This window comes from Mastigoproctus giganteus, chromosome 11, assembly GCF_048544385.1.
Source record: "Mastigoproctus giganteus isolate SK-2022 chromosome 11, ASM4854438v1, whole genome shotgun sequence".
NCBI lineage: Eukaryota > Metazoa > Arthropoda > Arachnida > Uropygi > Thelyphonidae > Mastigoproctus > Mastigoproctus giganteus.
Window position 1 is genome coordinate 43,681,201 of NC_143585.1, and position 14,560 is coordinate 43,695,760.

Below are 14,560 nucleotides of genomic sequence, written 5' to 3' on the forward strand. Positions count from 1 at the left end.
AATATCGTAGATTATTTCTTTGGTCAGGACACAATTCCTTCAGCTTAGATTCCCCCAGTGGATCGCGAACTTAGCCAATTGGTACGAAACCACTTTAAAGTAGAATGAGACAATTCTCAAATAAAAAAGAAATTGTCATAAAAGCGCTTTATAAGACATTTATTATTTTTTAAAATAAAATATTTGATCATAGAAACTTTGAACTCTTATTCGACATTAGAGATAAATACGTGATACAATCAGTGACCATTTTTTAAAAATATTGCTGAGCCTTATTTGCTTAGTAGACAGTGTACAATAGATGTGCTATAACAAAAATGATTTCAGTGAGCTCAGTATTATTATATCTACACTCCTCTGTACTTTATTAAGGACCATGGAGGTTTAGGCTATTTGAATGATACTGTCTCAAAAACTAGTGTTCCAGGAATTGAGGACAGATTCGCTACTTTATTATATGAATTGTCCAATATTTCTTGTCATTTTTCAACACCACCTTTTTGATTCCATCCCACATCATGTAGGGCTAATAGCTTTGCAAATCGCTTCTTGTCCTAATAAAGTGGCCAAGCAGTGTAGAATTTCCAGTTGAAAAGAACTACTCTAGCTCATTGTTTCAAGTTTCATACTAACCAATAGGATTGGAACATCATAGTGATTAACGAAGCAGTTGATATAATATAATAAATAATAATTATTTCATTTAGTAAAATATGAATTAATTAAAAAAATAATAAGTGTTTAATTACTTATTGAAAAATATTACTCTATAACATTTCATCAATTTTAGTTATTAATATCAATATGAAATGATATAAATTAGTCTTAAATTAAATTAATATAGTAATAATAAGATTTCTATTGCATGGTGCACGTAGCCTACAGTTTAATTTATAAATTCCTTTATGAGGAAGGTCACTTTTGCGTTTAAGATCTATTAAGATGCAAAATTTATCTTAATATCGATTACAGATGTGAACCAGGTCACATGACGGATTATATGCAATACAGTCTGATATTGCCGTTTAATTGGTTATAATATTTAGCATGAAATATTAACTGTTACAATATACTCGATCTGTATATTGATTTTTGTCTAATTGTAATTAGACCATAATTAAAGTTATTCAATCGGTTATGCTGCTATCCTGAATAGCATGCAAGTGATGCGGGGATGCAACCTTCAAAGGAGACGGGATGGAATTTTCTGTTGCTGGCTATGTACCGTTCAGCAAATTCGCTTGTGTGTCAACTTAATATTTCAGTGGTGATTAATTTGTCTCAACTGGCTGCTAAGTATTGAGAAAGTCAAGACTTTAATTTGATGATAGCACCATACTTATACGGTTAAAACGGTTAAGTATAAAAGTATAAAACGGTTAAGATTTTCAAAGATGCCTTCTTGTTGCTTCCATTTCCAATACATCACAGCAGTGGGAGTTTAGCAGCTGCCAATAACCCAGTAACAGATCACGGCACGTTCAGGTTAAAAAAGAAAAAAACATCACGGGGGTGTTTATGAAGAAGAGCATCCGTTCATTGTGCAGCAAGTTTTGCTAGTTATCTCTGTCGGTGCTAGGTCGCTGGGGAAAAGTGGAATAGGATCTGACATCTCGCTGAAGAATGGACTTTCTTCGAGCATCTACTGCTTTACACATTACCCCGTGTTACACACTTTCCGACAGTCCAGAGGTAAAAAGACACAGAAATACTCTTCGCTAAATTCAATAAACTTCTTTAACTTCTAGTGGCTACTCGAGGTTTGACTGTTTGCGTAAAAAACCTGGAGTGTGTGCACCCACCCACCCACCCACCCACACACACACACACAAACACGAGCGCTTTGTTATTCGCCTCTTTGAGAATTATTGACACTTGAAACAAAACAAAAACCTCACAACTATGGCAATATTGCAAAAGTAATGCAAATATTTAACGAGGGAAAGGCAGAATGCAAATTTTAAACATCAAGTTCTTGTTGCTATTTCAAGAATTGTGATCAAAAATGATAGCTAATTTATAGATAAACAGTCAACCAATCAATCTATACAAAGCTAATGGTGGTTGCTGAGATACAATCACTTTAGTGTAGTTCCCGAATGTCAATTCTAGTGATTAAGATTTATCGAATTCTAAGCACGAAACACTAAGTTAAAACTGCAAATTTATTCTTTATCTCTAGAGTGCATTCGTAGTTTTAACATAAACGTTCCGTGTCTTGTATTTGACAAAGAGGTATCATGTTGTGCATATAAATGCATGAATATATTTGAAGAAATAGAAATGTCCCTTCAAAAAATCTCTGTTAAATGTCTGTAGTAGCAAACTGTCTAGAAGTTTTTAATGGATTGTTTGCATAAATAATATAGTCTCATCATGCATTAGATTATTTACATAAAAAATTCATTATTTTTCAAACTATGGATGCTCAGCAAACAAAACTCAACGCCATTCATGCTGGGGAAGCGTACAGATGGATGAACACACACGCACGAATACACACAGACGTCTCCTATGGAGCAGTCGATTTCCTTGGATGACTCATATATCGAGGAATTCGGCTAAGTGGCCTAATAAGCTGGCCACTTAGTGTATGCATATGGCTAGTCACAGACACATTTCTATCGAATACAGTATGTTATTAGTTATAGTCACAAATGAAGCTGGGTTTTCCAATTACTCCTCTACCGCTCTTATATTTCCAAGCGAAAGGCCAATTAAAGTTTGTTTTAATGAAATTGAAATTCTAGGCTTTGATGATGACTTTCTTACACTACGCTGCTTTCACGACTAGCTGGTTTGGTATTGCACTTGATGATTAGACACAAGGTTATCACGAAGGAATATTAGCTTTCTTCAAAAGAAGGTAGTAAGGAGTAAAAGAATGTCACTAATGCATTTTCTTCAGGAACAAAATTTAGTGCTTCATTCATCAAATTCATTCTGTCCCCCCCCCCCCCCATTTCTATTTCTTACTTTCAGCTTTTCAATCTCAGAATTTGACATTTGTTTCAGAAACTCAGTGAAGATCTTCCAAATAATTTTTATGCATAATTTCATTTCCAAGTAGAGCTATAAGTTAAATCCAATTAATTATATAGAAGGTTTAACAATTAGATAAGTTATAGAATATCTTAAATACCGCTGTGATTGGACTTAGTTCAATATCAAAGCTTAATTATACGGTACTCACCTTAGACGATCTGCAGTGGTTACTTGAGGAGGGTTGAGGAGGGTTCCAACCCTCCTCAAGTAACCACTGCAGATCGTCTAAGGTGAGTACCGTATAATTAAGCTTTGATATTGAACTTAGTCCAATAGAAGGTTTAATAATTATATTTTCTATATTTTGCAAGCATGGCACTCAAGTAAAATAACGTAGGGCCATGATGCAACGCTCTTTAGCAGCGGACTTGTGATATGCAAAAAGTCATTTGCATATCGTAAGTCGTTTGCAAGCAGTCTTTTCTTAGAGCTATTGTGTTGTTCAAGGCTTATAATTGTGTTATTGGTGGAATGAAGAGAAAACGTTAAATTTTATTTGAAGTTCAGGAAAAGTGCGAATGAAACGGAAAAATATGAAAACAGTGTTAAATTTGAAATAGCCTCAACAATAACGCTTCTCTGCGTTTTTTTTTTAAAGCCGACTACTGGGGATGCTGTTGTCTTTCCAGTACGGTGACAGCACTCGGACTTGAGCTCTTCAGAAACAACTGCATTTGTTACTGTAGGTTAACTACGTGGCTAATATTACTTTTAATCAGATAATATCGCCCACTAGGCGAATCCGTTATCCATTAAAAACTCAAGGCATCATGTTATCCATTAAAAACCGGATCACATCTCTGACAAATCGCAGGATTAGTTCTGAAAATGCTCATGTAACTCTAGCCTGAAGATGTTCGTCATCACGCAGGATACTCAAAGCGCATCGGATTAGTCAAGAATATAGATCTCTATAGATCTCTGTGCCTGCTGCTTATCTCAAACTCATCAGCTTGAAACTCAACCAGTTCAACTCCGTGAAAGTAGCCTTCACTAAAAACGACAAGATCATTGTCAGTACCCTCCTAAATGGTTACCCCATCAGCAGAGCCAAGTACAGTATCATAAAGATCTTGAGATGGTTTGGGATGATCGGTTTACGACACTTTTTTCAATTCCAAGAGACTGGTGCCTATCATCCTACACTAATCACTTAATACGTGGTAAGATTCGTGTCCGCAATGGCCCTCTCTTGCAGAGGCCCTTTGTGCCTATGGCTCACAGTCGCAGCTTATAGTTGTCTACAATTGAGTATTGGATTCTGCAGTGGCTCTCAACCGCATCCTATGAAATATTTTGGATTCTGGGAGAATGTTCTGCATCTCCCTAGGTAGTTTTATGAAATCAAACAAACATTTTAACTTTCACAAAGCTACTCACGTTGGAAGTTGGACTTTGTAATGTACATTCCAATGTCCATGCCATTTCGGTGCATTCAGAGTGTTTCCTCAGAAACAAACAAAAAATCTTGTTCATGCTTCAGCACGATGAACAGGTCAGAGGAGTTTGCAATAAATCGTGAATACAATCGTTAATCGTATTTTAACAGTCAGATGATTGAACCATGGTCTGCTCAAAGATCGTGTACTACTGCGCTCTTGTTCCTGAGCGCTCGTCCTGGGATCTACTAACTGTAGACCCCAGAAAGTGAAAACAGCATGCAATTATTTTCTTAGACTGACAGAAAGAAAATCGCCTATTGCTTTGTGAAATATGAATACCCAAAGTTCGGTGCGCATAGGTACATGCACGCTGTTCATATGTATCTATATATAGATACAGATAGAGAGATAGGTATAGGGAGAGAGGCGGAGATATACTGATATTTTTTCCCTCGCGTCTAAGAACAGGGATGTCACAGTCCCTGCGTTTCTATATGCTACAGAGAATCGAGAAGAGAAAGTGATGGAGAGAGAGTCAACCTCACAATAGGGCACAGCGGCATGTTTGTAAGGCTGTCGGTGGAGAGAAGAATTTCACAATACGGGGCTCCGCTGTTGCTTTGAGATCCAGTTATTGAAACCTGATAATGTCATACGAGCTGCCGAATTGAGCAGCATTTTAATGGATTGGATAGCTAAACAAACTATTAATCTAGACATTTTCAGGAAAGGGAAAAGAGACAGGGATGCTTTAGTCGCTTTGACGTCTCCCCCACACCTATATGGACTCCCGACGTGAGGAGTCAGGATAGCGATCGATGAACAGTAAGCATCAACACACCCAGAGTAGCCAACAGCCACCGTGGAACAAGAAATCGATCATGTGACTAGGGTTGCTTGTGTGAGGGACAACAATGGGTTATCAAATTCCCTATACAACGAACTTTTTTGGGGACCTTCTCTCCTCCATCATTATAGAGTATTGTTGCCAGCAAGTCTGCTGAAAAAAAATGAGAGAGAGAAAAAATGATGGAACTATAATTGCGCGTGTGTATAACGGTTAAAAAACCAAGGTCGATTTTACATTTGAACTGTTGCAGGCATGGTTTCAAACTACTGCGTTAAGAGCAGGAAATGTTCTTGTTTTGATTAATTATTATAACGAATATATTATTAAATATTATATATTAAATTTTTAATATTACTATAACTGGGACAAGCATAGATGAAATCTGTAAACTCAATGCACGAAAAATCGAGAATTGGCTCAAGTGGTTTAACGATCAGGACTGGACATTGAAGAGGATAAAAACAATCTTGTTTTTATCCTTTTGGATAGGTTACCTAAGGTACCTGATCCATAGAAATATAAATCTTTACATCACATGTTTATAAACCTTATTATTCTGTTTCAGTTTTGATTAATTAATTTGTGCATTTATAGGTACAGTTCAGTGTCCAAAAACAAAATAGAAAAAGAGGTTGAATTATAAAATACAGTTTTTAATTAAAATTAAATTAAGTTCTGAAATTTGCTAAATTCCTTTACAGTATAAACGTTTCTTTTGCGGTGATGCATAATTGCAATATTAGTGTACATAAAATACGAGTATATATAGAGAGAAAGAAGATAGAAGCAGATGTATGTCAAATAAACTATAGTTCTAGAATGGATAACGTAACGACCAGCAAGTGTCTAGAAATGGTGTAGTTTGGACAACGGACATAGATAACAGACTTTGTATTAGGTCTTTATTAGAAATCTTTAACAAAGGACGCTGAAGAACAGAATTCGTCAAGCGCCCTTCCATTTGAACATAATGGAGGGGCAGTCTAATTTCAGACCATTAACTAAATCCTAGTTAAGATGTGGCATATTGCAATGTAAACAGGACACAGGAATTGCACATTATTTATTACATATATGGCTAAATTTATTGCATAATAGGTTCGGTCCACAGATCTACAGACGCACAGATAGCTCATAATGCCTGGCTAAGCTGTAATCTGCTGGACCATGCGAAACTAGTCCGCGACACAAAGGGGAAGATAGCATTCGCAGTGAGATGGGCGATCCACATCACTTAGTGACACTGTGTGTTATTACAGAGTATATATATATAAACGGCGGGCGAGCTTCGTGTCCCCTAACATACACGCATGCTATCAATCACTCATCTAACGTACACCACGCAATGACTCAACCAGCGGCTACAGATATGATGCTGGATGCGTCAAAGGACACCTGAAACTGTCATGTTTCCGACAGTTCGCCATGGTTGGTGCGATACATTTCATTGGCTGACAAGGATACAGCGGAAATGAGACACATTGTACGTTTGCTTTATCTGAGCAACATGCCAGTTTTCCAAAAGGACTTCCGCTCTTCTGTAATTAAGGTTATACATTATAGACGTCGTTAGCTGTGTACGCTACAATGAGTGAGCGCGTTGATGTATCTCCCCCACCACCTTTCCTGCATCTGCGTATAATGTGGGAAAGTCACCTCTGCGTGTCAACAGATGGCGTTGCTTCAGTTGTTGGTATCCTCAAAAACTCTGCTCTGTCAAATACCACGCAGCACCAGTCGTTCTTATTTAAATAACGCTGCGATGGGAAATATTTATTCGTGATGCGAAGAGAGCTTAACAAAGGATGGTTTCAATTGAATGCGTGCATTGTATTTGCTGTTAGTGTTCCTCTACTGGTTTCCCAATCGATAAGAAATTATTTAATATTATTATGTTTTCCATAGAACGTAGTACCATTTGATCCTCTCTTTGCTGTTGTATAACAGCAAACAAAGCTGGGAAAGCATATAGAAACTCCACCCATCCATCCATCGTGATGGAAACAGTAAGCAAATAGCTCTTTCAGAGAAGGGAAAGTACTTTCAACGAAATGAGCTGCATTCTCTCTTTGCAAATTCATTGAATACAAGCAAAAGAGCAAAAACGACCTTGAAAAATGAGTCACGTCAGTTACTATTTTTACCAGTGGATAAACATGAATCATCTTACAAAATCTGCATCCTTTGAAAGTCGCAATCCCAAAATACTTCGTAGAAAATCATTCGTTTATATAAGGAAGCCAATGCGATCAGCAAAACATCACTGTTGGTTCATATTTGCCATAAATAAAAAGCTTAAATAACGTATTTAATTTATTATTAATTTTATTATTTTATTTGTAATTAATTTTAATGTTTTATTATAATTAAACTTAATTTTTTGTTTGTTAAGAAGCTTATAAATATACGAAATTTAATGGGTTTATTAGAGTTCTAAGATTTAAAAATTACAATTAGAGTTTTCAGAATTATATAGAATTACAGTTCTTAAAATTTTCTAGGGTTTTATTTTTTATGCTTTAGTAGTAATTTTAATGCTAAAAATATAGGCTAATTTCGCAAGTGAACTCCCGTGAAATTTTATTGTTTATTTATATATAATAATTATTGTTTATTGTTATAACACTTTTTATCCTTTATGGGATTTTTTCAGTCCCGGGTATTGGTACTAAGTGCAGGAGAGTGGCTGGTTGTGTCCGGTTATTATTATTATTATTGTTGGTTCAGGAACTCTCTTTCTATCCTACAGGTGTTGAAGATCGCAGCTTTCTGTAGTTCAATGTATGTGTTCGCTGGGAGGCCTATTCCTGCTAGGCTCTTAAGGAGGCTATTTCGCACTATGACGATCCCAATCATCGTGTCAATAATGACACGATGATTGGGATCGTCATAACTTGTTCCATATGCCACATTTCTTTGACTTCCTGTCTTCCTCGTACGTTTTCTGCAGGTTGATGGCGTTAGACATAGAAATGTCTATCTGGTAGGTAGGTAGCCATTTCCTTCTTGTCGATGAGGGTTATGTCAGGTCTGTTATGCGGGATCGTCGTGTCCGTTATTACGGTACATCCCAGTATAATCTGTGAATAGGGGCTTCTAGTACGGCCTGAGCCTAATACTTCTAATACGTTAAACTTTCTTTGATCAGCTGGTATTTTTGTGCTAGATTCTGTTGTATTATCCAAGCGACCTGATCGTGTCTGTGAGTGTACCCCGTCTGTGTGACCATCCTTGGTCCTGCGCTGATATGCTGGCTTGTTTCTGGGGCCAGGTGGCATAGTCGACATGAGTCACCTGTTGCTCCGCGGTCCTTGGCAATATTTCCAGTAGTTTTGTGGTGTTGATTACCAGATGTTGTATGGGGAGCATGAATCCTTCTGTCTCTGAGAAGAGCCCTCCTTTCGGGAGACAAGCATTGGAAGCCATCTTATCTATTTAGTCTTGATGGAGATCATTGTAGCGTCTGCTATGGAATATCTTCTTCTCCCATTTTCTGTCTTTGTTTCTTCTGTCTGTGTGAGTGTGGTCTCCTTGTTGAGGTTGAGGGTTCTGTGCCATTTATATATCTTTCTTATAGCTTGGAGATTTGTGTTGTTTTCCTGGAAGTAATCCCGCAGGTTCTTAATCGCCTTCTTCTCTTGTTCAACGACATCAGTCAATACCCTCCCTTCTTCTTTACGGGCTATGACCAGTCTCTCGGTGACCTATTTCTGGTGGCGTTGGCGGCCCTTGGTCATTAATTTTCTGGTCGATTTCATAATCTCCTCCAGCTCGGTGCTGGGCCAATCTATAATCCCGAAGAAGTATGTTAGTACTGGGACTCAACTTTGATTTTTGCACGCTTCTCACTCGCTGATGGTATTTCTCAGTCAGGCTAGTCTTGATCTCTGGTGTTCTAACTGGTGAGCCTGCATCATCATCACCAGATATTTGCAGATCTGTCCCTTCGTCTGGGCTTCAATCTCTTCACGGATCTTCAACTGATAGTTTCGGTCGACTGGAAGTCCTTGATGCAGTCCATGGGTCTTGCATTTGTCTAGGCCAAATTGTATCCGGATGTAAGTGCTGAATCCATATACATCAGCTGGGAGAGCGTGTACAGGTTTATCCTCCTTCTTTGAAGATATATCTGTACTTGCTGTTATCGCACATGGTGGATAGTGGGCTGAGTACTAAAGAGAACCAGAATGGGCCCAGGATACGTCCCTGAAAGATTCCTCTTCTGGTGACGATTGGTCTGGGCGGAATGTTATTGACCTTGTCGGTAGTCTGTCATTTCGCCCTGGTCACTTCTAGGAAGTGTGGTAGTGTCTGGTTGGCTTTGTAGATCTTCAGTATCTCTATCAGCTAGCTATGAGGCACGGAGTAGAATGCTTTACAGTAGTCGTGCAGGCCGTGTACAAGTTGCGGTGCCTCTTGTAGATTTGCTCCATAATTGCAGCGTCAATGGTCAATTACTCCTTGCATCCTTTGCTCATCTGCTTGCATCCCTTTTTCTGCATCGACCATGATGTTTTGGCTTTCCAAGTGTTCCGATAACTTCTTAGTTAGTTATTATTTATTAGTTATTATTATTATTGTTTTTCTTTTTTTGGCTGGTGAAGCAAAAGGTTCGGGCTTTCTTGCCCGAATCTTTGTATTTAAATGGAACAAGAAAAGAAATGTGTGTATCCCTACCGAATTACCGTGATGAGAAAAAACTCAGTGGCTACCAAGTAAGTTGGAGGAATCATGAAAGTGAGAAATTTTTTTAGGGTATTTAAAATGGCTAGCAATTTAAATACCGTAAAAATTAATTAATTAACAAATTTATTAATCTATATTTTAAAAAAATGTAACGTTATTTAAAAGTTTCTTTCATGGAGTCAAAACACCTTTCAGGAATCCATAAATGGTAGATACAAGTAGAAAGTCTGTGCTTGTAGCTGCGTATCTCCAAACTACTTAACACGAGAGCCATCAAACATTAACGCGCATTTATTTATTCTAAATCGTAGTGTCATTACTACCATGATTGAACCCGTTGTCAAATTAAACAAGTTGGAAATGAGTTTCAGAAAAGAGCAGATTTAGGTACCCATCTCCAGTATTCTCTTTGAACGAGATAGATGGGCAAATACGCTTTAAAAGTAGTCATGAATCACTTCCAAGCACTCTACTGGTGATTATTGCTAAAAGCGCCAACGTCTTTGTATTACAACGAATCTAAACGATAAAAGCTGGATCAGCTCTATTTTCGCGTATCTGTAATTTGGGCGAAGTGTGGCTACTTTATGAATCATAATCACAATTCATCGCAGGACCACTCCATTAATATGATTACTAATCGATTCTTACCTTCTCTTTCTCTCCACTTTGCACGTTTCGTGTAATCGTGGGCTATGGCGTCATTCTGAGTAAACAAAGGAAGTTTTGGGCTCTCGATGAAGTACAGTTGCGATTGTAATTTTTATTTATTTTTGTATTTTTAATTGTAGTTCGCTTTGGAGAAATAGCTCAAGGCTTTAGAGTCGCGTGTTGGATACACTCGGTGCTGTTTGGTGACTGGAATAATAGTCATCAAACGTTTCAGAGCGACATCATCTGACGCGTGAAAAGAAGTGGAGTGGTCATCGTGTTAAGTCGTTGCCCTTAGCAACGCTGTTTGTGGATAGGGCAACGCGGGTACAACAGGATAATAAGGGCGAATTGGAAATGAGATATTTTTAAATATTAAATGCGTGATGCCTTTTGAAATAAAAGAATAAAAAAAAATAGAATCACATATTTAAGTGAAGATAATAAATGGATGTAGTTAGGGAACAATGGACGAATATGTCATATGTATTATTTATTGGCAAATCAATGTTGGACGAAAGGGCAAAATAACCCATAATTCTTTTCCACAAACCGAAAAAGAGCTTAGTAAGTAGCGAAAATATGTATTTAGCTACTTGATTATATACTTTTAATTTATAATTTATTATATTTATTTTATCTATGGTATATCCACACAAAAGATGTCTAATACAGGGTTGTTAAAATTAAAGTATCCCTATGTAGAGGTCTCTAGAGCGAGTTCTAAGGCTCATACTGAAGATAAATTTGGAAAACAGGTACAATAAAGAATGCGCTCGTCATTTATTGAAAAAAAAAAAAAATAGTTACAAAATTTGTCACTATATGGCGCTGTGGTAATACAAATCACTTGAACACGCTACAATTGTTCAATGTGTCCTCCATTTTGGTCAACAATAGTTTCCATTCGAAGAACAGCATTTTCTACAGCAGAACGTAACATGTCAACTGGAATAGCCAGCACATGACGTCTAATGCTGTCCTTCAGATCTGCCAGAGTTTGACATCCATCCCGATACACCTGGATCTTCAAAAAACCCCACAACCAGAAGTCGCATGGGGGTGAGGCCCGGCGATCGGGGTGGCCAACATGTCTGGAAACAACGGCTGATGACCCGTTCGTCTGTAAAGTGTTGCCTCAGCAATCTTTGGACACAATGGTGGATTTCGGGTGGCGCACCATCTTGCATAAATATGGTATCCTGAAGGCACCCACGTTGTTGAAGCTCTGGTATTGCGAAATTTGCCAACATTTCATAATATCGCTGTCCAGACGCCGACGGGACAGGTGCGGGTTCCAGTGGGTATTACCTGTTCAAAAAATATGGCCCAATCATGCATATGGCCGCAAATCTACACCACACTGTCACTTTTGGAGAATGCAACTGCACCTCTTGGACAACTCGAGGGTTTTCTGTCGCTCAAATGCGTATTCACTTGTCCATTTAAGCAGAAGTGGGCTTCATCACCTCCAAAGGATGTTCCATGGCCAAGTGATATCCACTGGCATTCGCGCCAGAAACTGAAGTGCGTATGTGAAACGAATATCTGCATCACCATGCTTTAGCTGTTGCAGCATGTGCATCTTGTAAGGATAGTACCGCAACACCTGAAGCATTACTAGCCTTACAGTAGAATACGGCATGTCCACGTCACGAGAAACAGCTGGCACACCTTCGTTACCACATAGAGATTGACTCAATAAATCCACGACAGCCATAGCCACATGTTCAACACCAGAGGAGTCCACTCGTTTTCGACCTCTACCTGGTTAAACACCAAGATGTCCTGTCACTTCAAATTTCGCAATCATTTTGCGGACAGCACAAACAGTCATAGGTCCACGTGGGCCTGATAGTACAGCTTCACTAATAGCGCCTGTTGTTGTCTTTGCTGCTGCAGTGCAGGCAAACATCTACTGTATGCTTTTGAAGAGACTGCTTTGCTTTTATACAGTACAGTAGAGCTGAGTAGTAGCGCTGTGGCAATAACTTACGATTCGGGGTGGCCAAGAAAATAAAATACAGAATTGTATTTTATTTTCTTTAGATTTTTCCTTAAATATAAATACAAATTTAAAAATAAAAAAATAACACAAAACGTATTTAAACGACAATGCAAAGCAAAAATATATGAAAGAAGCTGTAGTAATTAATAAAAATAGTAATAAAAAGTATTTAATGAAAATTTCAAATTGTAATTATTATTTAAACAGCCGGACAACTTGTCTCTCATATCCACATCGGGCCGGACTGCAATTTGTGTGGTCAGAAAAAAACACGGAATAACTCAATAAAATAGTTTATAAAATAACACTTCGCTGGGTTATGTTTCAGTCGACTATCAGGGGGCGCTGTTATCATATTTAATGATAAAATTAATTTTATATCCTTAATATATTTTTACAGTCCAATAGCCATTAATGAAAATTGCCAATTTAATATAAACGATATAATTTTTAAAAAAAGGTGTTCAAAACAAAGAGAAATTGTTTAATAACATCTAGAAAGCGAAATTAATAAAACAAACAAATTTTCAGTATCTAAAATTACATTAACATCAGCTAATATTGAGTCCCTGTATGAATAAATTTTTACACGAATAAAATATTCCTTAAAAAAAAAAAAAAAAAACACCAAAAACCATCTTTTTCCTACTCCTCTTATATGAATTCGCCCTCTTATCCAAAAACCTCATTAGCTTTAAAAAAAAAAGGTACTAAGGGCAAAAGAGAAAAAAAAAACACAAACTCACTTTACTTAAATAAAAAAAATGGAATTTTAAAATAAGATTCAAAGTCTGCTTAATTAAAACTAAGTGTACGGAACTGAGCACTGTATAATGAAGGAGGTTTGCAATTCAAATCCATCGCGGCATTCTTATTTTTTGGCATCTATTAGAGCGAATGTGAATGCTAATTTTGAATGAAAAGGCAGCCAGCGAAGAAAAAGCCGAAGAGTGGTGAGCTTGCTTTCATTAAAGGAAACTGTTACTTACACAGAAATGACCAATAAAGTGCCGCGTAATTGCAGTCACGTGATCTAGGGGAACGCCAACAAATGGATTCAGGCGCATTGCGTAAAACTAAATGCGCCTGCAAGAAGCAGGAAACACTTACCACGCTCATAATTACGCTGTAAATATGGCCCGCATCAGAACTTGGGGCTTCTTCGTCCAACAGAACGGATGCTGTTTGCAACATCCAAGCATTTTTATAACCTAATTTTTATTTAAAACAACCGCATTATTCTGCTGGCACTTTATTTCTAAAGAACACGCTTTTCTTGTACAGTATAAACAGTCTCATTTTGCAAAATAAGTTGCCAGTAACCCTGCTAGTTCTCTGTTATATATCGACTAAAAAAGTCTGATCCTCAATTGCTTATTAAAAATATTTTAAAATACAATAAAACGTTATTTTTAACTCGACAGTTTTTTTTTTTTTTTTGCGTCGATTTATTTTTTATTTTTGTAACCCCAATCTTGTTATCACATAATTTCCAATCTTATGGACCGTTCTTTGTGTACTCATACTACTCACTGGCCAAAAAATTAAAACTTATTATCTCTAGTAGTGTCACCTTTTGCCTGAATTGTAGCCGATGCACGTCATGGATTCAACTAAGTGTCTGAAGGAGTCCAGTTGCATATTTGAATATTCTCCATCGGGTTATTTGTCAGTTGCTGTATTGTTTTTTGGAGAATTAGGAGGCCAGGGAAGATTTTGGAAATCTTGGGAATGTTTTCTTGAAAGAATCCATCAAAATCCATTGATTTTCATGGATTATTTGTAAAACTGAAGCATTGATCCGATACGACAGAAAGATATTCATTGGAAGTAACAGGACCTTCTAACAGTATGTGCGGATCCAGTCAATACCAACAGAACATACCCCATACCACGATACCACCTCCAGCTTCTTGAGTGGTGGACATGGACCAGTCT

General features: G+C 37.4%; 1 protein-coding gene across 2 annotated transcripts in view; it reads right to left on the reverse strand.

The window, feature by feature from the left end:
• Positions 1-14,560, reverse strand: part of LOC150077956 (uncharacterized) — a 96,325-nt gene that overhangs the window by 16,815 nt on the left and 64,950 nt on the right. The window lies entirely within an intron of this gene.